The 26,995-nt window shown below is 40.4% G+C and overlaps 1 protein-coding gene and 1 non-coding gene across 4 annotated transcripts in view; both read right to left on the bottom strand.

Annotated features, from left to right (window-relative positions):
* The window catches only part of PPM1H (protein phosphatase, Mg2+/Mn2+ dependent 1H), a 305,024-nt gene that overhangs the window by 202,304 nt on the left and 75,725 nt on the right, over window positions 1-26,995 (bottom strand). The gene's annotated exons all lie outside the window — the stretch shown is intronic.
* Window positions 17,421-17,584, bottom strand: LOC115837386. The gene has a single exon (XR_004032434.1). It is a non-coding gene; the product is annotated as a U1 spliceosomal RNA (small nuclear RNA).

Below are 26,995 nucleotides of genomic sequence, written 5' to 3'. Positions count from 1 at the left end.
TCCCCAAACAGTAACATCTTATATAAGACAGTACAATATCAAACTGAGAAAATGACATTGATACAATACTCTCACCCAGACTCCTGACCTTATTCAAATTTCACCAGTTCTTACATCAAATAGCTTTTAGTACTAAAAATGGTATCAATTTCCATAAGCCAACACACACATGCCACAACCAAATAGGAAATGGAAAGCAAATTGAGATTTGAGTGCCACAAGATGTAAGCGAGCGTGTTTCAAAGCACGCTTCTGCCAAACTCTGGAACTCTATGGAGGTGTTTCAGACATTTTAACATTTTCTTTATTTTTAAAATGTATACATTTTTAAAAATGCAATAATTTAAAAGTTCATTCCCATCTGTACATGTGATCAAATAAATGCCAGTTGACATATTTTGGGCAGCTTTAGCATATTAAGCCATCTATCTTTTCAATTGACCATATCATTGATTGGAAGGAGATTTTTTTTAATTACTATTTGCAATTACTTATCTGAAAGTTCTAACAAAAAGATCATATCAGTCATCTATTTCCTCAATTTCAAATTTCTGTATTAATAAAAAGGGCTTCGCTGGTCCTATCAGGTTTACTATGAATTTCAACTTTAGCATATTTTTATAAACAAAAGCCTATGTTTACTTATTTCACATATTACAGCATTTCCTAAGGTTTGTCTTTAAGTAGACTGTTGTACAAAGTTTGACAATTGTTGTCCTGGGGCTTGTGCAAGGAGGTGGGCATCCTTGCTGATCTGAGGTCAAATTGGCCTCGGGGGCTTATCACACACTCTCAGGGGCTGAGCAGTGGGGAAAGGGAGGATTCAATGAGTATTTTCTTGCCCCACCTTCAAGGAAAGGCATTTCCTCTCTCCTCTAAGGGAAGACATTTTCATATGGCTTAAGGATAAAATGTAAATATTAAGGACACAATGAGGCTACCTGCATGATGGTTAATCCTACCTCATTTACTGCCTGAGCTAAGCAACTTACCCGAAGCTCCACAGCCAGGAAGTGGCACAGCTGGGATTCAGAATGAGCCTATCTTGACCCCTAACCCAACCTCTTCCTATTGTGCCCTGGGGACATCAGTCTGTGACAGGTTGAGCTGGACTGTGGGGAAGCATAGAATAAACAAATCAGGCAAGGTCTGGTCCAGGCCTGAGAGGGCGGGCCTTTCCCAGCGTCTGTGGCTATTGGAGGAGTCTGGGAAAAGGCCCAGGAAAGAGGAAAGAACAGGTGGCTCAGATCTGTCTGTCCCTAGAGAAGCTCATGCTATCCAGGCCAAGTCACTAGGGGACCTGCTGCTGAAGCTCATAGTACAGAACATGCATTCGTCTGGCACGTGCCTTTTACATCTCTCCTCAGAGAACCAAACCAGGCAGAGGAAGGAGGTCCAAAATACCACCTGCCTCCTCTCAGTCACTGCTGGTGACTTCCTAAGCAACATGTTTGGGGTGGATTGTTTACTGGGTGATGTTATACCACCATGGGGTCCCAAACGAGCGCCTTCCCTGGGGAAAGCTCAAGTGGAGGTTCAGCTGGGAAAACCTGTTCATGACAACCATCCCTCCATACTGTCGTCCGTACAAGATCCTGGCTGCTATTTCCAGAACTTGGCATCACCCTGACCACTGGCACCTAATCATCTTGGGCTGTAGAAAGGTGTTTTTTCCTTTGGTTTTGTTTTTTGAACCAAAAAAGCATCGCTGATCTCCAATAGCTACATGCCAGGCTGACTCATCCACCACTGCTGTTTCCAACAGACAACAAAGCTACTATAATTACATAAATCACGAATCCCTGTCCCCTTAACGTGCTTAGTCTCCTGTCTTTCTCTGAGTGGTTATTAAACTCTAAAGTTGACCTAACTTCAGCAAGAGGTCTTAGAAACTTCATTGCATGCATATGAGAAACCAGTGACCTGGATGACCATGACTGGCGCAAGGAAGGTCACACAGCTAAATGTGAACACACTTTTTAGTTCTGAGAGCTTTCTGCTTCAGCTCTCGGGTTGTTTTATTTTCCTATTGTGCATCTATTCTTGTCGGTGCCTGGTTCAGAGGTCTGTCCTAAAATGACTCAAACCCAGAGAACTGTGAAAGAACAATTACTGGTGCCCTTACTTTGCTGTTTCATTTGAACGTAGCTTATGAATAACACTAACGAAGTATCAGACAGTCAGAAATGTCAATCTAATGGGAAGATGGCGGTCCCACCTCTGTAAGCCTGTTTTGTCAGAACTCTGATTACCATTAAGATGATAAAATATTAATTTAAATATTAAATTTTAAATATCAATTTAAAGTCACTGTGTTTAAAAAAAAAAAACCAAAAAACGCCACAACTCGTATCCCCTAGTTAATATTATTTCAACTCCCCTACTTCACACAGCTTTAGTAGAAAGGCCTCATTCTTCTCAATCTCATTTGGCGCTAACAAGTTTGACCAGTATCAAATATTTTATTTTGTACTTCAAAAGTAAATGCTTTGTTAACTGTATGTGAACAAAACCTTTAATTTTATAAAAAGTAATTGAGAAAAACTTTGTTTCACAAGCTGAGGAGCAGCACGCTGTTAACAGATTCAACAGTTTCCTTAAAGGCAAGCAGGTGGACCAGGGGCCCCACTCCCTTGCTATATGCTCCAGCGTAAAGTCAGTACCACCTTGAGGTCAACAGGAAAGACGACTATACTATCTACATTCTTGGCCTAAACAGTACTTACCCATGATGCTTATTTTGAAGGCTTTAAAAAAAAATGCCAGTGGACCATGAAGCATCATACCTTTGGTCACATTATTTTCCAGTTTACAAAGAGGGAAAGTATTTTTCTGGAAATTAAACTGGAGGTAATAAGTCATGGTGGTTCTTAATAAAAACTATCTCCCTAGAATACAGCACATAGCAGGTGCTCAACAAATGTTTACTGAATGAATGAATCTGACAGAAATCAACTCTGCTACTTCCTAGATGTAGATAATAGTATCTCACATTTGTTGAGAACTATGTATGATCCAGAGACTGCTGTTAGTATTTTGTAGAAAGTAATTAACTCATTTCATCCTCTTGTCAACTCTATAAGGTAGCTGCCACTGTTACTCCTTTTTTTCTTTTTTCTTTTTTTTTTTTTTTTTGAGACGGGGTCTCGCTCTTTCGCCCAGCCCGGAGTGCAGTGGCGCAATCTCGGCTCACTGCAAGCTCCGCCTCCCGGGTTCACGCCATTCTCCTGCCTCAGCCCCCCGAGTAGCTGGGACTACAGGCGCCCGCCACCACGCCCGGCTAATTTTTTGTATTTTTAGTAGAGACGGGGTTTCACCATGTTAACCAGGATGGTCTCGATCTCCTGACCTCGTGATCCGCCCGCCTAGGCCTCCCAAAGTGCTGGGATTACAGGCGTGAGCCACCACGCCCGACCCTGTTACTCCCTTTTTAAACGAAGTCACAGCTAGTGACTGGCAGAGTAGTTTGGTCAAGTTACTTAACTTTTGCCAATCTCAGTTCCTTAGCTGTACTTCATGGATTAAATTCTATGACTTACTAAGATTGTGTGTGTGTGTGTGTGTGTGTGTGTGTGTGTGTGTGTGTGTGTGTGTGTTGGGGAGGGGCGTTTTAGTCATCATAATTAAAGACATGGGTAATTTTGAAGTTAGGTTTAAATTCAAGTAGGAAAAATGTTAGAGGTTGAAGGGGAAGCATAGCTACTGTCTCCTCAATATGGAAAGTTTATACCCAGTTTATTCAACTCTTAGAAGAACAACAAGACACATCTGCCCTGGGAGAGAGACATGGTAAAGTTAAATTTATTTATGTACTGCTTTAACCTACCAGCCTACCTTCAATTTAACCAAAACCCCTAAGATTTTTCCCCTTGTAAAAATAGGTAAACACAAAGCTTTACAAACTTGAAAGTAAAAAATCCTGTATGTGTATCAGACACACCTTGAAATTATTACTTAAATCTCAGGCATGAACATGCATGAGATCGTAGCAATAGCAGAATCTACTTAGAAGAGCAAACGATTCATTCTCTGTTACCATGATACACACACTTGGAATACTCATTTTTCTTCTATTTGTGAAATACTCTAATCAATTTATTTTGTAATCACCACCTCAATTTCAGCAGAAAAGTCTTGCTTTTACATGACTGTTAAATTGTCAAGTTATCTGCCTTCTCACCTTATAAACCTGACTTCAAGGACACTCCTTTGATGACATGACACTTAGAAAACATCCCTATTGCTAAACACAGACAAAGTAAGTACCTCAAGTATTCTCACATAGTGGTCCTGTCACAAAGGCCACTGGCCCCAGAACAGTTTTCAACAGATTTACAGAAGATAGCCAATCAACAAAGGACAGATTGGACATTTTTGAAGGTTTCCCATGTGGCACGTATGGTGCTAAATACTTCACAGGTGGCAAAGTCACTCAACACCAACTCCCTCTCCCTCCCCACCATGAGGCACTCAGCATAGTGCAGAAGGCAGACACAGGGACAATGGTCGGAGACAACTGATTCAAACTTGGTCTCTGTTAATTACTATCTCCAGCTATGTGTTCTTGGGCAAGGTACTTCTTTCCCCTAAAATAAGAACAGTCACTTCCCATCAGAAAAGAGTTACGAGAATTAAATGCTCTAGCATGAAAAGTATTCGATGAGTGCCTGGTACATAGTAAGCACTCAAAATATGTTATTTAATCATAATACACCAAATGCAAAGCTAGCTGCCTCTTCTGTCGGGACCCAAGGATGTTATCCAGCCATGCGAGTTAGAGGAGCATCTCCTCCTTTCTACGCCTTTCCATCAGCATCCCTCTGCTTCCCTCAGGAACACATGGCCAGACATCCAGAGCCTTCGGGGACAAGGCATGACGCTTCCCAGAACAGGGACCTCCTCTGAGCCCTCTTCTCAAGCCACATGCTCTGTACACAGGAGAGTATCCACATGGTTCTGAACATGCTGCTTCCAGATTCCCACCCAGATCTGCCCACCCACATCAGCTCTGGGCCCCCAGGCTCCTGGACTCAGAAGCACAGGTCTCAGGACCACAGAAAAAGGCCAAATAGAGAATCTTGTGTTGTGGTTATTGTTGTCTTGCTTTGTTTTCAAGGAAATATCAAGGCCTTGACAGTTTAGGCTAAAAAGTTCACACTAAGTGTTCATACTGGTTAGCAGACAGTATTGACAAATGTTTAAGGGCAGGTGTCTCCTGAGGGCCATCAGGTGAAGTGGGATTTATATATAACTAGGAGGTAGACAGTAAAATACAGTGTGTGTGTGTGGGGGGGAGAAGTAACTTATGGAAGACCAAATAAAGCTATCAATGATGAAAATTCTCTTTTCCAGGTAACCTCTTGGGCAACGTCTCATGTGGTTCTCTCAAGTGGTTACTGGCCACGCAGATGGGCTGGAAAATAAGGACGACTTAATTCCTAGCTGCAGTAATAACCTCTTATTCCTGGGGTACTAAGAAACCACAGCTCTGACCAGGAACCTAAGCATTTGGTAACAGCCATCAGCAAATCCAGCTGGATGGCCAGTCAAAACATCCATCAAGAATAACAGCTTCTCCCAGAGGGTTTCACCTGGCTCTAGGTGGCAGGGGGACAGGAGATCATCTCAGCCTGTTCACAATCCATGACCAGGGAGAAGAAAGGATGGTATAAAATGAATTTGCTGTGGTGTTTGGCTTTCACGTTTTTGAAGGTGGCTAAGTAACATCTTATGACTTGTGTGGTAGTGTGGCTGGGCAGTCTAAGTGCCATCTTGTGGAGGAAGCCGCATGTAAAGGCAGAATAAACACAGGCTAGGAAGAGGTCCTTCTGTACCCCCACAACCTTAGACCTTCTGGCTCCCAGGCTCTGTCTGTGGCTAAGAGCAGTGACCAACAAGGGGTTGCAAACTGGGGTCTCAAGGGCCACATTCAGCCCACAATCAGATTGGTATTTTAAAATTTTTGCCCACAAAGTGTTCATTAAAAGGTAAATTAGTTGCCAATATTTTTAAATTGGGATATTTATATTAAAATCTTAATTTTCCAATTTCTTTTGAAAATTAATACATCCAGCTACACACGTCACAATCTTGAGTGACTATAATCAGCTGGACCTGAGGAGAGGCTGCCCCCGACGAGATAGGACATGTCCTTGCTAGTTTACCCCAGATCTTACTCTGTCCACTTTTGTCATTGAAGTGACCATCCCGGCCTCATGGGCATTTGAATCTGTAACCTTGCAATTAGATCTCTGTGACTTTATGAGTAAATCCAGAAAAAAAATACGTAGTATTTGTTGATGAAAATAATTTTAAAAATATTTATTGTGTAATCATAGGGATAAGTCAAGATGGCAAGGAGATGCTTTCTACTCTCAAGGAGCCTATAGTCATTTATGTTAGTTTTAGTCCTTTTGGGTTTCTGACACAAAATACCACTCATTGTTGTAATACCAGCACTTTGGGAGGCCAAAGCAGGAGGATCATTTGAGGCCAGGAGTTTGAGACCAGCCTGGTCAACATGGTGTGATCCTGTTTCTACAAAAAAAAAAAAAAAAAAAAAAAACACCCCATGTGGTGGCATGTGCCTGTAGTCCCAGGTACTTGAAAGGCTGAGGTGAAAGGACTGCTTGAGCCTAGGAGAAGTTGGATGCTGCAGTGAGCTATGATTGTGCCACTGTACTCTAGTCTGGATGATAGAATGAGACCGTGTCTCTCTAGAGAGACAGAGAGAGAGAGAGAGAGAGAGAAAGAAATAAAAAAAAAAACAAAACACACACACACACCATAAACTGGGTAGCTTGTAAATTTCTCACAGTTTTGGAGGCTGAGAAATCCAAGTTCAAGATATCAGCAAGTTTTTGTGTCTGGTGAGGGCCCCTTTTCTGGTTCATAGATGCTTGTGTTCTCACTGTGACCTCACATGGCAGAAAAGACAAAGCAGCTCTCTGGGGCCTCTTTTCTAAAAGCACTAATCCCATTCATGAGGGCTCCATCCTCATGACCTAAACAATTTCGAAAGGCCCCCACCTCCAAAAACCATCACACTGCGGGTAAGGATTTCAACATATGCATTGGGGGTGGGGGATGCACACATTTAGTCCATTGGCCCTTCTCACAAAAACTACAATTTGCTTGAATTAATGCCATACTCAAGGCCTATGTCGCAAGGCATCTGAGAACACAGGGGAGACAAGTCAACAAAAGAAGAGTCAGGGGAAGTATCACAGATGAAGAGGCATCTGAGCTCAGTGTTATGGAATGAAGGAAATCAACACTCAGAGAAAAGGTAAGGAAAGGCTCTCCTGGCAGAGGAACAGCCTATGAAAACAGAAGGTCTCGTGAAGTTTATAAAGAGGTGTAGGGTGTGACCTAAGTATTGGCTTGGTGAGGGAGCTACATCAGAACTAGACCACGAAATTCTATAGGAGCTTTATTCTATTCAGCCTATAACCAATGGCAGAAATCTAAGACTGTTTAAACTAGGGACTGCTATGATCACAGTTACTTTAGAAAAAGAACACTTGTGGCTTAGTAGAAAATGGGTTCTAGAGGACAAATGACAAAGGAAGAACTCAGGCAGGGTCTCTTACAATAGTGCTAGTGACAAAGAGGTTGTGAACCAAACAATGGCTCTCGGTGGAAGGGAAGAGAGGGGGCGAATGAACCGAGAAGTCCCATGAAACCTGGTGGACATGGGTTATGGAGAAGAGAGAAGAGGATGAATCCCATGTTTCCAAAATGGCAGAGTGAGGAGAATGAGGTGCCACTGATAATGAAGGGAGGTGAGAAGGTGAAACAAGTCTTGGTGGTGGGGAGTTCTGAGGGGTCAGATAATGCAATTGGTTTTAGGTCAGTGAACAGAGAGTTCAAGGTACCAGAAATTTCGAAGTCAGTAGCTGCCAAGTTCAACTTAAACAATGGCTGGCAAACTATTGCCCATGGGCCAAAGCTGGACACTGCTTGTTTTTACACAGCCTGCAAGTTAAGAATGATTTTTATATTTTAAGTAGTTGGGGGAAAAAAAGAATATTTCATGTCAACATTACGTAAAATTCAAATTTCAGTTTTGCTGCAACACAGCCACATTCATTCATTTACATATTGTCTCTTGTGGTTTTCATACTATAATGGCAGAGTTATTAGTAGTTGCAACAGGGACTATTTGGCTCACAAATATTTACTATTTGGGTCTTTACAGAAAACGTGTACTGACCCCTGAACTTATTAGGTTGAATTATCTGAAATTGTTTTTGCAGATCAAAAACAGTTGAATACTGATGATTTCACATGGTTACACGTAATACATAGGTGAAGCAAAAGAGAGAGATACAGGTTTGGGTAGAACTTAACATGCATTTTGGCATTATTAGTAACATTAGCTGTGGATATACTTTGCTTTACCATTTGGAGGCCATCGCTAACTTCTATCCCCTTCACCAATATAATTAGATAACTGAGAATGAAAAAACAAACAATAAAGATCAAAAGAAGATATAATGTTGCCGCATAGATTTCCCCACATAAATATCAGCGTTTGCTTCTTCATATTGGTTGTTTAGAAATGAACATTTAACATAGTAAAAATGAAAATCAGAAAGTCATCTTCGTGTATTTCCTTTCAATAATCCTCTGGGTCCCCTTGGCAAAACCATTAATACCACCAATGTCCAACTTCCTTATTTAAATAAGGAAGTCTGTGCTCTGTCAGATGCTGGAACAATTCCCGTACAAGGCCCCAGTGCTGCTCTGTTGGACCCAAGTGAAATCAAAATAAAGGCCAATCCAAATAAGACTGAAGTGTTGAAGTTTTGCATAAAATAAAGCAGAAAAATGCTTTTTGCAGGTTTAGAACAATATTATTTGTATATAGCTATTTGCATCTGTTGGTGATTAAGGGAAAAAAAGCAAAGTTCTGCTTTTCTAAAGATCAGATTTGTTTTATCTACCAGCTATATCAGTACTATCAGCAACGTGAGAAATTTTTTTAAACAAAAAATTTTTTTGAAAGTCAGTTTCAAATGTGTAATTTAAACAAAATTTTTTTTGAAAGTCAGTTTCAAATGTGTAATTTAAAAACCCAAACTTTAAAAAGCCTGAAACTAATAAAATATGAAACCAAAAGACAGAAGTATTCTAATCTCAACAGACTTCAGATAAAACATATACATTTTTAATTGACAGGTCCTCAAAAATCCCAGACACCACCTAGGCTTTCTCCTTGTTGCTGGATAAAGAAAGAAAGTATTGGACTATCTAGACCTCTGGTATTTTCCTTTTAAACCTTAAAGTAACACAAGAGGAATAAAGTTATACAGAAGGGGACTGTTATGTAGTAAGGAGGGTTTTACACCCTAACTTGGGAGTTATCTTTAAAGAGGTGCTATCCACCTTCACATAGGAGGCCACTCCACCTAAACACACAGCAGAGCAGGAAACATGGGAGGGGCAGGTAGACAGGTTTTTCTCTGCTAGAAATTCGAGACGCAGTCTCATATAGCTTTTAAGAGCAGAGAGACTCTGGAACCAGATTCCCTAGGTTTGAATCCTGGATCCGCAAGTAGGTAACTGCATGACTTTTGGCAAGTTATTTCCCTGTGCCTCAGTTTCTCATAAGATGGGGATAATGAACGGTATTTTTCTCATATGGTAGCTGTCTGACTGTTGTGAAAAAAGAAATGTTAAAAGTGTTTCATAGGCTGGGCATGGTGGCTCATGCTTGTAATTCCAGCACTTTGGGAGGCTGAGGCAGGCGGATCGCTTGAGGTCAGGAGTTTGAGACCAGTCTGACCAACATGGTGAAACCCTGTCTCTACTAAAAATACAAAAATTAACCGAGCATGGTGGTGCGTGCCTATAGTCCCAGCTACTTGGGAGGCTGAGGCACGAGAATTGCTTGAACCCGAGAGGCGGAGGATGCAGTGAACCGAGATGGCGCCACTGCACTCCAGCCTAGGCAACAGAGGGAGAATCTGTCTCAAAAAACAAAAACAAAAACAAAAACAAAAACAAAAACAAAAACAAGCAAAAAAACTACAAGTGTTTTATACTTAACAACTTAATGCTTTTAACTGTAAACATGAGAAAGGTGTTGTTAGTATCCTCATTTTATTGGCCCCATCAACGTCATATGCATGATGATTTATTTAGGTAAATGTCCTAGGTGAGCCATTCTGATATCTTCTTATAGCAACTGGGGTTTCACATTATGTACTGTGCTCACACATATGACAATCTTGCAATTAGTTGCACAACAGACTATAAATAAAACACAGGTAACACAAGAAGGAATTGTGACATGTCGCATGGTTTCAGTACTTCAGTATACTTTTTCCAAGGCAAGCACAGTATTACTGCAAATGTACATTAAAAGTGATAATTAATTTTCCCCTTACTACTTCCGTCTTTTTTAAAAAGTACTTTTTGAGAAAAGTATTTTAACTGAAAACAATCTGCTTTGAAAAATCTTTACCCTAGTGTTAATTAACCTGCAGAGAAAGTTTGTTTCCAGATTAAAGACTGAACAATACATCAAGTGGCCCTTTGAAAACTAGTTGATATCTGATCAAATATTTTTACCTTTGTCCCCAGACCCAGGGCAAAGCTCAGTTAACAATCCAAGTCTCCCTAATTTACAAGGGAAAGAACATGCTAATTTAGCCCTTGAGGTCTCAGAATAACCAATCTGAGTTTCATTTTAGGCAAACTGATTTCTCTACCCTAAGAAAGCTAGAAAGTACAATAAGACTTTGCTATGGCCTTTGTCAGCCTTAAATAATGAGATTCAGAAATTATGACTAAGCATCGAGCTTATTCCAGGGCAGTGCAAAGCTTAAGAATAGCCACCTGGGCAGCACACACTCCAAATGGATGGGGTTGGTGTTCCAAAGTGAGGAAGCTAAGGTTTCACTTATATAGGCAGAAACAGTTTCAGCAGGGTTCAGCACTTTCTGTACAAAGCCAGTGTATAACATTACAGTGATTTGCTTAGTATGGATTGCTACATTCCAAGGAAGATTGCTTTAGCATTCCTAAGAAATAATGTTCTGAGGGGCAAGGGGGGTGTCTTATCTCTGATGCTGCTTCTTCATTGCTAATCATTTACAGGAAAAGGCAGAAATTGCAACCGCATGCTACATGATTCAGGCTACATAGCCACATTCCTCTCAAGGCTCAAGATAACTTAAATTTCCAACAGCTTTAAGTTTGGATTATTTAATTTCACACTTTGAGGGAGACAAATGCACTGAATGTAAGCTATTTTAAATTAGATGCTTAATACCATCCTTAACTAAAAAGGACAAGGTGGACTACAAATATATTTCAATTAGTCAAGGGTAGATGTGTTCCAAAATGTTGTGTGTTTATTTCAGTTGTGTTCTCCCTATCTCAAATCACATAGCATGGAGTAGGCACTCAATAAATGTTAACTGAATGAATAAACAAATTAACTCATTTTGCCATAACACCCCATGGGAGAGAGACTAGAATAATGAAGGTGTTCTAAGCCTGCCCATATATTTCTTAAAGCTTACAATATTTGGAGTTTCTCCTCATTTGATTTCTGCATTCCATAGAAAAAAATTAATCATAAGCACTTCTACTAGGAAATGAGCTTGGGAGTAGGATATGTTAAAGTGACCCCTAAACATTCTCCAGCAAAGAAGTGGCTGATAGATGTCAGAGCCTAGGGTACCTCTTCATCCAAATTCCACCTCTGGCTTCTGCCTTATAAATAAGTTCTCACCCTATTAACAGTTATAGCCAACCAAGAAGGCCCTGGAGGGCCAGGATGGCTCTTTCACAACATCAAAAGACTACTGCAAAGGAGGGAAATTCCAAAGGTCTAAGCAGGACCTGGAAGTAGCAGAAAGGCAATTCTGACACTATCGGTCTGAAGCTACCCAGCCATGCAACGAGTTACCTCAAAAAATAGAATTCCCTTTACTGGAAATGTCCAAAAGCTGGCTTATGACCTCCCAGGGATACTCTGAGGGTCTCTGCATGGAATGGGAAGTTCCTAAGGCTTCTTTTCCAACTGTTGAGCCTATACCTCCATCCTCTTCTTGCCTCCATCTGTAGTTAATATAAAATCTGTACTTCTTTCAGAGCTAAAATTTACACGGAACATAGTTTTAGAAAAGTGGAGTGGTACTTCTTGCTGAGGCAATTCTCTCACACCTGGTAGACCATATTTGAGGTATGGCAAGTCTCTGTAAAAATGGAAATTTCATTGACTTGACTTCCTATCCCCAACTAGACCTTTAATACGGGCGTACAAGGGAACCTCAAGTGCTGCTGTTCCTTGGGGGCTGCAAATGTGGCTTGCTGTTCTTCCTCCTCAGACAACTTTCCCTGGGAGATTCTATTCCCAAGGCTTCATTTAAGATCCAAACACTAAGCACTGCCAAAATCATGTCTACAGTACAGATCTCTGGGGTGCCTGGCCCGTGTTTCCAAATACCTTTAGAATATATGCATTTGCATGTTGCACAACATGGAAGCTGCCCAACCCTATATTCATTTCTCCTTCCTTCTGCTGTCTCCTTCCTGTATCAAATACGATCCTCCTTCTGGTGTTCTTTGTCTTAGTGGACCAAGAATTCCAAGGAGCATCCTTGTCCTCCCAGCTTACTACTCTCCCTACATCTAGCTTCTCAGCCTGTGGGGCTAAGTCGTAACTATGACTTACATCCCCAATTCCATGCCTTGTTCAGGCCCTTGTCACATCCAGCAGGCACCAATATTTAAACCCCCTAACCTGTCGTCTCTTCTTTGTAAATCCTGCACAGCATGGCCGGACTGACCTTTCTCAACCGTGAATGTGGCCATGTCCCTCCCACGCTCAAATATCTCCAAATGGGCCCTGAAGATTTCAGGATAAAATTTAAACTTTTGGGCCAGGCGCAGTGGCTCATGCCTGTAATCCCAGTACTTTGGAAGGCCAAGGCAGGCGGATCATCTGAGGTCAGGAGTTCGAGACCAGCCTAGCCAACATGGCGAAACCGTCTGATTTAAAAAAAATACAAAAATTAGCTGGGCATGGTGGCAGGCACCTGTAGTCCCAGCTACTAAGGAGGCTGAGACAGGAGAATCTCTTGAACCCAGGAGGCGGAAGTTGCAGTGAGCCAAGATTGCGCCAGTGCACTCCAGCCTGGGCAACAGTGAGATTCCGCCTCAAAAAAAAAATTTTTTTTTAACTTTTTAGCTTACCACATCAGTGTCTTCCTGATGGGCCCTCTGCATATCCTCAGCTTCCCCCATCTGGTCTCCTCACACCCCCTCATCCTTAGCCATAATAAACAGCTTGTGGTTTACAAAAAGCACCCAGTTGCTACATACCACGATTCCTTCTCACATGCCTTTTCCACCCCCTGCAATGACCTAACCTCCTCTTGTCTGACAAACATCCCTTGTCCTTCAGTATTCAGTTTGTTAAGGCTGTTTTGCATGCACTTTATTGTTCTTAAAGACTGCAGTGTAACCAGTAAGTAGCACAGTGCTCACAGTATGGAAATCACCAGAAACTTGGATTGGTATCCTGGCTCTGCCACTGGCTAGTTATGTGTCTTGGGGAGGTTAATGGGCTACTGTGTGGACTAAGAGAATGCATAAATGTAAAGTGCATACACTTGTCAGAGACATGTTTTTATCTGCCCAGACTCCCTTTCTCCTAGACATCACCTTTCCTTCCCACCCTCCTCCATCCCATTCATACGGTTTTTCCATGGCCAGAGGTGACTGGTCTAGGGATGGCCACCTGATCTCTGAGCTGAGCCAATTAGGGCCCTTCTATGAAAAATGAAAGAAAGAAAAAGGCAGCAGAAGGCAAGAGGGGGAAGAGAGGGAGAGACAAAGCGGAGAAGAGTACATATTTGTGAGAAGAGTACATATTGGAAATAGAATCTCAGAGTCCCTAGTTCTAGGTGTTCCCGAGACCCATTTGTCTTTGTAATATCTGGGTAACCCCAATATTCTCTAATGAATTCCCCTTGAATGGCTGTCAATTGCAAGCTAGAGTACAGCAAGACCCAACTCTCAATACACCCTCACTATACTATCATTATTAAACTGTAAGCGCCTTGAAGGTAGGGGTAGAATCTTATTTAATTCTGTATTCTCAGAGATTAGCATAGTGCCTGATATACTGCAGGCAGTCAAATACCTACTAAATGAAAGGTTTGTTGACTTCAGGGGAGAAATTGTAATTCAGGGTTAAAATTTATATCACAAGCTCAAGGATCTCTACCTAACATCCTGTGCTAAGAGGTAAAAGACAACAAGAAGTAGCAAATTTTTGCCAGTTATGACCAGAGCAAGCCAGTGAGGTAAACATCTGATAGCCACTGGTCAGGCATATTTAATCTTCTGAATATCTTTGATTTATTATCAACTGAGTAAATCAAAGTTTATTTTAAGGATACAAAAAAAAAGCTGTTAAACTTACATAGATAACTATTACTGAAGCTTACCAAGAGTAGACAGTGAGCTGTTCAGAAATCTAGCAACTGAAAAAAAAAAAATCATCACTCCCATGGCCTGGGATACGGAAGGACTCAGAAATTGTTGGAAATTCCACAGACTCAAAATGAGGTAACTGTTTACCTTCCTTAGTGCATTTTAATCTAGAGATTAAAATAGATCTCATTGTTCCAGAATCCTGCCTATGGTAAGAAATAAGTTCTCAATGGCTGAGAATAAATTTTAATAGCGGAACCAGAAGCATAAGGGAGGAAATCAGGAGGACGAATTTTTCTTCATAAAAAGGACCATGAGGTTAATTTTCATTTCATTACATTTCTAAATTGCATATACTTTTGTATGCTGGTTGCAAAACATCCTTTCTGTATTGACATGAAGTAGAAATTAATCAGTAAATACATAAAATTCTTACAGCCTACATTTTCAAAATAGTTCCTAATTCATTAATTTATTCCTAAAATAATGTGCAAAAAGTTCATTAATAAGATGACTGATAAATCTGATATATGAATTAACCAAAACCAACACCAAATCACCATTAGATTCAGGCTTACCTGAAAATTTTATTAAACCACAACTTAATAAAACACAATACTAAATGACTACAAATGCAATCTAGGACACTTTCCACGGCAAGCTATATTTAGGATTCCAAGCTCTGTTGTGTAGAATGGTTCTCAGATTTTCATGTGCCTATGAGTCATCTGGAGAACTTCTTAAAACATTGTTTTTAGGGCCCCACTCTCTGAGATTCAAACTCAGTAGATCTAAGGTAGGATCTGAGCAAAGCTCCCAAGTGGCGGTGACACTTTGGGTTTACTGATGATGACTGAGTTGCACTGGCCTGGATGAATCATGGTCGTTTTGATTTCACCAAGCACTGGAATTCCCCTGCATCCGCAGCCTCATTCCACTGAGCTGGAGAATTGTATGTGATATACCCTTAGTTTATAATCCACTGGTGGTGGCTGGTACTACGAGAGTCAGAAGCTCAAGAGACTCCTAGAGATGGAAAGGGGATCCTAGTGAGGCATTGAATTATGGTAATAGGAACATAAACCTGGTGGGGTTGGGGGGCAGTCACTGGGAGTGGGACAAGGGGGACTAGGGACTAGGATAATGGGGACTCCCAAAAAAGTTGGGAACAAAAATACTGGCAGGTCATTAGCTGCAGGGGAAGGGAGTGGGAATAGTGGTGAATGAGAGACTACCTCACATGGAATTCCTGTTAGGAAATGGTTGGGAATAGAAAAGAAATGGTAACAGAGGGTGGGAGAGGGCAGGGGACACACAGGAAGCTTGTTTCCCAAGGCGGAAGTGGTTGCCATACAAAGGGGTACAGGGCATCTGGATTGCTCGGCACATCCAACCTGGAAGGTGAATGACCATCTGGGACAACTCTTTTTATATCAAAGATAATGATACACTATCTAAATTATCGATTACAACACACTTTTACTAGAAAGAAAAAGGACTGAAATAACACTTGTAAATACTTGTGATTTAATTGCATATGTCTCAGTTGAGCCTCCCAACAAGAAGATAGATAGGGAAGGTATTATCTGCCCCATTCTATAAAAACTGAATCCAGAAAGCTGATTGACCTGGGGTCAGATAGCTATTGGGTGGTAAAATCAGACTGATATCCCACCTGATTCCAAAGCCTATTCACCCACTACCCTACGCAGCAGAGAAAGGAAGCCGAGCAGCTCTCAGATCTAGAAGGAAAACGAAGGGTCCACTGGTATCATACAAGCCAAGTGTCAGGTTTTAAGAGGGAAAGGTGCCAGGTGCTAAGAAAAGTTCAAGTGCCCACTACATATGGCAAAGAGGTTATCAGTGGCCACTGGTAAGGACTATAAAATTCAAAGTACTAAAATACTCTCCCCTCCCAGAGAAAGAAAAGTTTTAAGATGATAAAATGCACTAAGTCTGAGATGGAATGCACTCATTTCCAGGGAAGTATTTCACTTATCTGCTTCCTTTTTATGAATAAGTTAAAAACTTGAAACAGCATCCATGCCTCTACACAAATTTTAGCTCTAATCCAAAGGTGACACTGTTAAACAACTGCTCTAAAATGCTGTCACAAGTTTCTAGAAATTATAAATAGCAATTTACAGAGTAATTAAATAACAATTTTTTACTTTTTAATTTTTTTGAGACAGGGTCTCAGTCTGCCTCCCAGGCTGGAGTGCAGTGGTGAGTGACCATGGCTCACTGCAGCCTAAAGCAATCCAGGCTCAAGAAATCCTTCTCCCTCAGCCTCCAGGTAGCTGGAACTACCGACGTGTGCCACCATGCCTGGCTAATTTTTTTTCTATACTTTTTGTAGATACAGGGTTTCACCATGTTGTTCAGGCTGGTCTCAAACTCCTGGGCTCAAGCAATGCACCTGCCTTGGCCTCCCAAAGAGCTGGGACTACAGGTGTGAGCCACCGTGCCTGGGCAACAATTTTTTTAAGTTAGTTCCAAATTCCATGGACGTTTCAAAACTTAATATATATGTTTTTATTATATATATATATATATATGTAGTTAAAGATTTACTGATAATTTAGTTTTAAACTTTCAAATTATTTTTTAAAAATAATTTTGACTCCTGAAAATTAAATAAAAATTTTTAAAAGCACACAGAATAATTAAAAAGTTAACTGCATAGCAAATTGGTAATCTAATAATACAAATTAGTAATCAAAAATTGCAAGTGACTTTTAAACAACTATAGGACAAAAATCTAAAGAGGAAAAATGCAAAAAAAATAAAATCCCAAAATGTCCTTGGCAGTTTTACTGTTAGAAATATTGGTATTGACATTTTGAAACTATGTATATACGGATATATAAAGATATATTTTAAAATATATATTATATAAAATATATATTCTAGTAACATATATATGTTAAAAAAATATATATATATATATTTTTTTTCTTTTTTAGGGGAAAGCATGAATGCAGTCCCCCACTACCACAAATTATGCAGTCGAGTTTCGCGCTTTTGGTGAAATCACAGGGGTCAGCACATCCAGAGTGCAATGGATAAACCTCGCCCTGGGAAAACCACCTTCGTGATCATGTTATCTCCTCTGCCAGGTAAGAATGGGATATAGAATAAATGTTATTTATTAACAGCCATAATCATTAATGTAAGGCAATAAATATAAATTAAATTGAAGAAAAACCTTGTAATGTTAAATTTGAATTGGAGATATCAATATGAAGTCAACTGCTAAATACATGTATTTTTTAATGCTGTCTACTCAAACGGCCTGGAAACAAGGACATCCCAGGACTGTGAGCATTCTAAACACCCAGACTTTGGTTTCCAAATACTACTCCCCAGTGAAAGAAACCAGCGTTTCTTGGCAAAATGGTGGTTCCAGATATGAGACAGTAAAAGTATAAGGTGAGGCAGAGGCAGCTTGTAGGGCCAGAAAGCATAAAAGCGCTCAAAGATAATACGGCATTTCAGAAGGACACAGGAGTATGTTTGAAGGGGCTATCACTGGTTAATTCTGAGTTAATTAACATCAAAAACAAACGTTAACACAGAGAAAAAAGAAATCCCTAAATCTACAGTGCTAATTAAAAGGAAAAATAAAACTAAATTGCTAGGGCTGGGCACAGTGGCTCATGCCTGTAATCCCAACACTTTGGGAGGCCAAGGTGGGTGGATTGCCTGAGGTCAGGAGTTCAAGACAAGCCTGGCCAACATGGGGAAATACTGTCTCTATTAAAAATACAAAAAATAGCCAGGCATGGTGGCGGGCACCTGTAATCCCAGCTACTTGGGAGGCTGAGGCAGGAGAATCACTTGAACCCGGGAGGTGAAGGTTGCAGTGAGCCGAGATCTTGCCATTGCCCTCCAGCCTGGGCGACAAGTGTGAAACTCCATCTCAAACAAACAAAAAACTAAATTGTTACAACTGGAGGTGACTATCATACTAGTTACTTATTCTGAAAATTGATAATTAAAGGAGAGAAATTAAACATTGACTTATCTTGTTGAGAAAAAAAACTAGTTTTTTCCTAGTTAATAAAGTACTAGGGACTGAATGTTTGTATCGCTGCCAAAATTCATATGTTGAAATCCTAACCCCTAATAGGATGCTGTTAAGAGATGCGGCTTTTGGATGGCCGGGCGCGGTGGCTCACGCCTGTAATCCCAGCACTTTGGGAGGCTGAGGTGGGTGGATCACGAGGTCAGGGGTTCCAGACCAGCCTGACCAACATGGTGAAACCCTGTCACTACTAAAAATACAAAAATTAGCTGGGTGTGGTGGAGGGCACCTGTAATCCCAGCTACTCAGGAGGCTGAGGCAGGAGAACTGCTTGAACCTGGGAGGCAGAGGTTGCAGTGAGGCGAGATTATGCCACTGCACTCCAGCCTGGGTGACAGAGCAAGACACTGTCTCAAAAAAAAAAAAAAAAAAAAAAGATGGGGCTTTTGGGAGGTAATTGGGTCATGAAGGTGGAGCCCTGGTGAATGGGGTTGGTGCTTTTGTAAGAGAAACCCCTGGGAGCTCTCTGGCTTTCTTTCCTACATGTGAGGCTACAAGAAGGTGGCAGTCTATAACCAGGCCCTCACTGGAACCTGACCATGCTGGCATCCCGATCTCGGACTTCCAGCCTCCGGAACTGTGAAAAGTAAATTTGTTGTTTATAAACCACTCAGTCTGTGATACTTTGTTACAGCAGCCCAGACTAAGAAATAATAAAGTTATTTTTTACAGAAAAATACCATAATGTAGAGGAATTGATAATTGGAAAATAGTCATTCTGCAATCTGCAATGACATAATTGGTTTGGGCAAAGATCATCCACAGATGCTAAATCTCTTAGATGAAAGATTATTGTCAAAAGAGTGGTTACGTGGTGCCACCTCACAGATTTCTTGCTAATTTCATGGAGACAAACATACCTTTACAAGGGAAAGATATGGTGAAACCAGTGACCAAACATGGGTCCTGTGAGTGGGATGACCCGACACTGCATGAGTGGGATACACCTCCTGATGTGATGCAACTTGAAATGCACAGCATCACCTAGAAAGTATTCTTCCCAATCTAACTAAGCCTTTAAGCATAAATCCCAGTGTATGGGAAACAAAGGAGATAGAGAATTGGGCTAAACATCACAAGGAAACAACTAGAAAAGACTAAAACATTGTGATAGTCGGTAGAAAACTAGTTTGGTTTCTTCAAAAGGTCAACCTTATAATAAAAAGGCCATTAAAAGACATTTCTGGGATGGGGGGGGTGGAAATGCAAATATGGACCATATGTCATGAATCAATGAGAAGTTTCTTGGGGGCAATAGTGGTTTGTGCTTCTGTAGGAGAAATGTGCTTGTTCTTAGGTGATTCAGACTGAAATATTTAAAGGTTAGATAATTGAAAAGGATTCAAAGGAAAAAATGTATTTAGGGAGATAAAGCAAACTAGCGAAATGTTAATAACATGAATCTAGGTGAAAGATATTCAGGTACACATTAAATTATTCTTTCAACACTTCTACATGTTTGAAATGTTTAATAAAAGGTTAAGAGAAGAATCTACATGTTGCTTTAATCCTATGAGGAAATGAAAGTTTTTACAAATACTAACGATAAAATGTGAAAACATATGTAAAATTCAAAATTATAGAAAGAGGACTAAAAGAAAATATCAAGAATGGAAGGAGTTTCAATGCACATATACTAACCACAGTTCAGATACTTATTAAAAATCAAGACTCAAATGTAGTTCTCGGTTTCCTGGCTGCCACATCAGAACTGTGGCCACTGTCGCAACTTTCCATCATCCAAAGGCCAACACTGCTAGTTCTATAGGGAAACTAGAGCTGGTTCAGAGGAAATGCTTCTTCCCATGGGTTTCCTATGGGAAAACCTCACTGATAAAGGGAACAACATCCTCATCATCACCCCCGCAATATATGCAAGGGGAAGGGAGCCTACTCCTTTCTATTGTCTGTCTTGCTATAGAAGATAAGGAAGTTCTATTGTCTATCTCTCTACAGAAGATAAGGGGGTACTTCCAAAGTCAAGTGCACTGAAAGCCCTATTGGGAAGAGAGGTAGGTAGGGATGAAGAATAAAGACAAAATTCACAGAGTACTACAGAGATGGCCAAGCTGCATGTCATTCAAATTAACTTCCATAGATGCCATCTGCTCCAAAAGTCTTTTGATAAAAAGCTGAGCAGCAGACCAAAAAACAAAACAAAACAAAACATGAAAGAAACGACAAAAACCGTCATTTTCTGTTTGTTGCTCACATATGGAAACAAGATTGATTTCTGTATTGTTGAAAAGAGATCAACTTTTTCTTTAAAGCTGAGCAGCACATTTACTGTTGAACTCTGACAAGTATAAACAGTGTAGAAATTACTCCTGGAAAAACTAGATAACTCAGGCAACTCTCACCGCAATGGATGGCCACCCCATCTGCACATAGCCAGAGTTTTTCTTAAAAGTTACTCTGGTCTGCTGCAACTCAGGAATGATCTACAGTCTAGAAAATCTTAACATTTAATGCTGAAAAGTAACACATCTGACACTTTGATCACTCTCCAGAAGCTTTACCCTTTTGCCTTATGCGCATACTACTTCTAATTATATGGGGTAGTCACAGGGGTGGGGGTGGGCAGGAGTGACCTTGGCAAGTTACTGATAGCTCAGTTTCTCCACCTAAAAATGAGGACAATTTAGTATTTAACCTCTCAGGGTTATGAAGATCAAATGAGTTTTATAACAACCTGTGAAAGCCTGGCATACTGTAGGGCCTCAAAAATGTTCTAGCACACTTATTTTTTAGGTAGATTCATCCTAAGTAATAGCCATGAAATCATGAGTATCACATCAAAGCTTTACTTTTATCTAACAGACATTGAGAGAATGTGCCTCTTAAATCATTTTGTAGTCTTCAGAAATAGGTAAATGTTTGTCACTGTCTTCTGGAAGGCAGAGTAACACAAAAGCAATATTAAAAAACATAAAAATAAAAAATTTAGAAGTATGTTTGTTTTGGGAAAGAAGACGGAGGATAGATCAAAATTTTCTTCTAATGGTCAAGAGATAGTTCCTATAACCCTGACCCTCACCCACAGTATAGGCTCAGCATAAGCTTCAGGGATTAGACATCTGGTAACTAACATAGTTTCCTCTAAACCAGCCACTTCCCAGAGTCAAACATAGAAGGAGAGTCAGCAAAAGCCACCGTGTTAGAATGCTCTTGAAAAATTTCCCCATGTGATAAAGAATGTACTGATCCCAGTAATAGTAGAATAATAGGCCAAATGTAGGGTGACCAGCTGTCCCAGCTTGCCTGGCACTATTCTGGTTTTAGTGCTGAAAGTTTTCCCATCCTCTTGCTTCCTGGCAAACCACGATGTTGGTAACCCTCCTTAAAGCTAATTTGCTCTTCATGTAAAACACTGCTCCAAGCAACACAGACTGGAGACTTTTTAAGTTGGAAACTGACATAGATATTAGACAGTACATCCAACAAACTACTAAGTCTAAAGTTGAGGAAGGCAGAAAGGGGCAAACTATACAGACACACCCAGAACCCAGAGAGGATTATCTCTGAGGCAATGAGCAGAAACAGGTTGTCATGGCATAAAGCCCAAGAGTCACAACAGATTTTGAACACTGTGGTGCCAAAAGTGCTAAGGTTTCAATTAGCAGTGAGAAAAGATGACTTCTTAGGACCCAACATCACTGGGCTAATGTGTTACATTTGGGGCTGATTCCTTGGATCCCTGGGATTTCAAGTTGTACGAATCCAATCTTCCAGTTATCAGTAGAAAGTTCAAGACTTTTCCATCTAAAGCACTCATGTTATTCCAGGTCTCTGGGCCCGTGAATGAACTGTCAAGTGAAAAGTCAACAACTGAGTCCAATTTTCATGCTTCTTTGCATGTCTGGCAATTTTTAATTAGATTCCTGACACTGACTTTGAGCTTATTGGGTACTGGATATTTTTGTATACCCATATTCTTGAGCTGTGTTCTCAAACAAAGGGACATAGTTACCTTGAAAGAGTTTGATCCTTTCAGGTTTTCCTTTTAAGATGTGTTATGTGGGATGAGACTGTGTTAAGTACAGCTAATTATCCCCTACTATTTAAGGCAAGACCCTTCCAAATGCACTGTGAATGAGGTTTTCCCATTTGGTTGATGGAAGAGGCACTATTCTTGGCTCTGTGCAAGCACTGGGTACTGTTCCCTCTACTGCATTTGGATGGCTTCTTCTCCAGCTGGTTTCCTCATGTGAACGTGCTGATCAGAACCTTGGTGTATACTTGAGGTAGACTCTCTGCAGATCTCCAGAACTCTCCCTCTGTGCAACTATGTCTTCTCCAGAACACTGTTCTATGAAATCTAGCCTTCTTGGTATCCTCAGACTCTCAACTCCTCTTCAACTCAGAGGGTTTGCTTGGTTCTGCCTGGGTGGGGACCTCTCAAATGAGCATAAGTTAAAGAGGGGGCAATCTCTCAAAGTGGGGACAATCACAGGGCTCATCCCATTTCCTTCCCGTCTTTCAGAGATCACTGTCTTTTGTTGCCTGATGCCCAGTGTCCCACAAACCATTGTTTCATGTATTTGTTGTCTCTTTTATTTTGTCAGATGAGATGGTACATCTAATATACATATACTGTTACTTCATCTTGGTTGGATGCAGAAATATCCCAGGTTCATTTTCAAGCTAGATGAAGGATATTCAATGTTCCCAATACAACAAAATGATAAATGTTTGAGATGATATGGTAATTGCCCTGATCTGATCACTATATTATATGTATTGCAACATCATTATGTATCCCATAAATACGTATAACTATGTGTCAATTTTAAAAATTAAAAGAGGGAATCTTTGTCAACATTTTAAAAATGAACTGATGCCAAACAGGATCTGACACTGTATCTAGTACTGCACTGAAAATTTTACTTTAGAGAGTGAAGCAGTATTTATAACAATGGATGGGATCTTGTGACCTTTTGGGAGATCACAAGAGCAGGAAAGATCCCTACAGCTTCACAGGGTACCATGCACTTGTCATTTTGTCACAATAATCTACTTCACCTCCTAGCTATGCTAGGATATTAATTTACCTAAGAATTGTCTTTTCTTAAATTGGGTAATACATAGGTCTAATGTGTATATGTGATCATTATAGTAGTTTATGAATCAGACTCAAAGGTGTGGAAGGATCTCCTGGAATCATATAATTCCCTACTGTCTTCACCTTCAGTGAAGACCAGATTTCAGTGTGTGCGTGTGGTGGAGAAAGGAGGGATGTATCTTATTCACCACAACATCCCTAGAACCCAGCAAAGGGCTGGCACAAAGACAGCACTCAAATATTTTAACAAACAAAGGAAGGAAGGAAAGATTACTACTGTTTTGGCCAGTTAAATACATAACATGAACTCGAACTGCTTTCAGTGGTTCCAACGCATCTTGAGTGAAGCATATATAACCTCCTTTGTCCTCCTGGTTTGGTTAGAAGCAAAGGGAAGAAGAATGGTGGTTGTGATCAGTGAGAACACAGATAACTGGTTTTTGTAGTTGTTACCCAACTAATCCTAGTTTTAAAAAAAAATTATTTTATTTATTCACATAATAGGTAAGATTATAAATCACCCCAAAGAAATGGTATCTGCTTATAAAACAGCCTCACATGCGCTTTATAAGTCCAAATTGAAAGTTCTCTTTTAGTCTTCCTGATGATGCCTCAGGAACAGATTCAGCTGTTTTGGGTCTGGGTTCAAGTCCACTGCACGTCGAGTTTTTAAATTTTATTTAAGCCCTTCATGCTGAAGCTGAAATTCATGTTATCACATTGCTGTCACTGAAGGTTCTACTCAACCTTCTCCTCTCCAAATTAGACCACCCTTGCGTGCTATTTATACCAGCCCCTCATACCTCTGAACTTTATATTAAACATTTATTATATTGTGCACATTATATTTTATTGTACTCATTTGAAGGCACAGTTAGTTTTCTTTGTGAGGGTTTCATGAGGGCAGTCATGCACCCAGGTCAGCACCTTGCATAATTATTTAATGTATATACCCTTATCTATTTGTCATGAGGCTTCAGACTTCTTATGGCTCCTCTTTGACCCATCTGTCAAAAATAAGTCCTAGTCCACATTTGCAATGGATCCCCAAATGGACCATTACCACCATCACGACCACCCCACCACCACCCCATCACCCCACCACGCCCCCTACCACTCCCCAGATAATCTCTCCATTGCTTTCACTTCCATTTGATTTTACATCTTTCAGTAGCTACCACAGAGAGCCTTGTCTTATAATTACATAATCAGGTATCTTTCTACCCTATTAAATTGACAAGAATCCAGAGTCAGAACTCAGTAGTATTCATCTTTGTGCTGCCTGCAGGATGTGGCCCAGAGATTGGGGTACAAATAATTATATTATGCTATTATTGATTACAGGCACCAATTGAGATTGGCTAAGCCTTTTCCTAGGGTTTCTAGCCAGTTTAACAGGCTAATTTAGGCTCATTTTTTAGCCCTGGCAAGTGGAATTGCAAAGAGGAAATGCTTTTGTTGTTGTTGTTCATTGTTTTTTTCATAAATAACTCTACACGTTTCCTAAAAGTTTGCTTTTCAGAAACCACTTGCAAGTATGCAATCTCTCTCCCCCACTGTCCACACCTCCACAGGGCAGAAATTGTGAGTAAACTGCCATTCCTATAGTGTCCCGGCAGGTCTGCCTAAGCTTTCAAAACTGTCCTCAAACTTTTTTAGTCAAATTTTACACTGTGTCTAATACTCAATTGAAAGGAAAAGTGAAATGCTGGTCATCAAAATCTTCTTAAGGCTTTAAGCAAATAAGGAGATATGGGTAAACATGACTATTATTCAATGTCAGTTTTATTCCTCAGCTATAACACTCTTTATAATTTAACTGCTTTGGTAAAATACAGGAGCTTTAAATACCTCTCACTCTCAGCCAGATAAGGACGATGAACAGTCAGGGGGGACAAAATTTTTTAATTCACAGAATTTCAAGAGAATACAATCTAAAACCCATTTTAAAGATTTTATTTCTTCCTTTATTCTAATTGTCACACATTAATTTCTCATTATTTGCCTCATACTATGTACAAACACAAATGAGCCAAAAAATCTGTAAAGTCAGAAGCTAAGTTGGTAGCAACAGGCTGACAATTATCATAATGGATATATATGAATTCCATAACCATATACATTGATCCAGCTTCAGTAACAGCAGCAAATGCTATCCCTGGAAGAAACAGGGGAGGGGTAGCTTAAGGAAGTAGCTGTATTAGGAAACAAGCCACTAGGAAGCACGCGATCTTCAATTCTAGTTCCTCATTAACATTCATCCAAAAAACAAGGGGGAAATAGCGTGTAAAAAGCAAGGTCAGATCTCAAAATAGGTGGATGTTACATTTTCACATCTAGCTCTTGAATCAATAATTTGTTCATTTTTGTGCCTTTTCCGGCTCCACAGGTAAAGCAAGATACTCAAATGTCTGTTTTCAAAATGAACCCTGCAGTGACTTGCATTTTAAACAGCATGGTGCATTTATTATCTTTAATAAATGGCCACATTTTGGAGGAAGTTAACTGTCTCAGCAAATGACAGAAAATGATCCTTTCACATCTGCAGCTAGCAATCTAAGCTCTGAATAGTGATTCATTCACATCAGTCAGTCAAATAAGGGCCTAATTCCTCTTCCAAATTTATACTGCTATTGTCTTATGGAACAATCACAAATGCAAAGCCTTCAAGGCTTTGCATTCAAAAATCTCAAGTTAGGAAGTAGATCACCTGAATGAGAAGAAACAAAGCTATCATCTGACACCAATGCTTGCCACGAGGCCCTTCACATCCCAAGGGACAAAGCCCCTGCCTGGAAATAACCCAAGGAGGGGGGCACATCCATTGTTGCTGTGGGGGCCACCTTCTGCCTAGAATTTCCTCAGGAGACTTCTCTTTCACTTCTTAAGAGACATTCAAGAGTTAGAAGCACAGAATTAAAAAGGAATACAGCATGCGCTAACACAGAACATCATAAACCCAAGAGGCTGAAAGAGAAAGTATGCACGTGTGCTGGTCTTCTGGGGAGGTGAAGAGGTGAAGATAATCTGCTCTCTTGCTGCTATGAAGAAATACCCGAGACTGGGTAATTTATTTAAAAAACAGGTTTAATTGACTCACAGTTCCACATGGCTGGGGAGGCCTCAGGAAGCTTACAATCCAGGCAGAAGGATAAGCAAACACATCCTTCTTCACATGGCAGTGGGAAGGAGGAGTGCAAAGCAAAGCGGGGAAAGTCCGTTATAAAACCACTGCCATTAGATCTCGTGAGAACTCACTATCATGCAAACAGCATGGGGGTAACCACCCGCACGATTCAATTACCCTACCGGGTCCCTCTCATGACACATGGGGATTATAGGAACTACAATTCAAGACGAGATTTGGGTGGGGACACAGCCAAACCATA

The sequence above is a fragment of the Nomascus leucogenys genome, chromosome 11, assembly GCF_006542625.1.
Source record: "Nomascus leucogenys isolate Asia chromosome 11, Asia_NLE_v1, whole genome shotgun sequence".
In the NCBI taxonomy this organism is placed as follows: domain Eukaryota; kingdom Metazoa; phylum Chordata; class Mammalia; order Primates; family Hylobatidae; genus Nomascus; species Nomascus leucogenys.
Note: the sequence above shows the minus strand (reverse complement) of the source record. Positions and strands in the feature narration are given on the sequence as shown.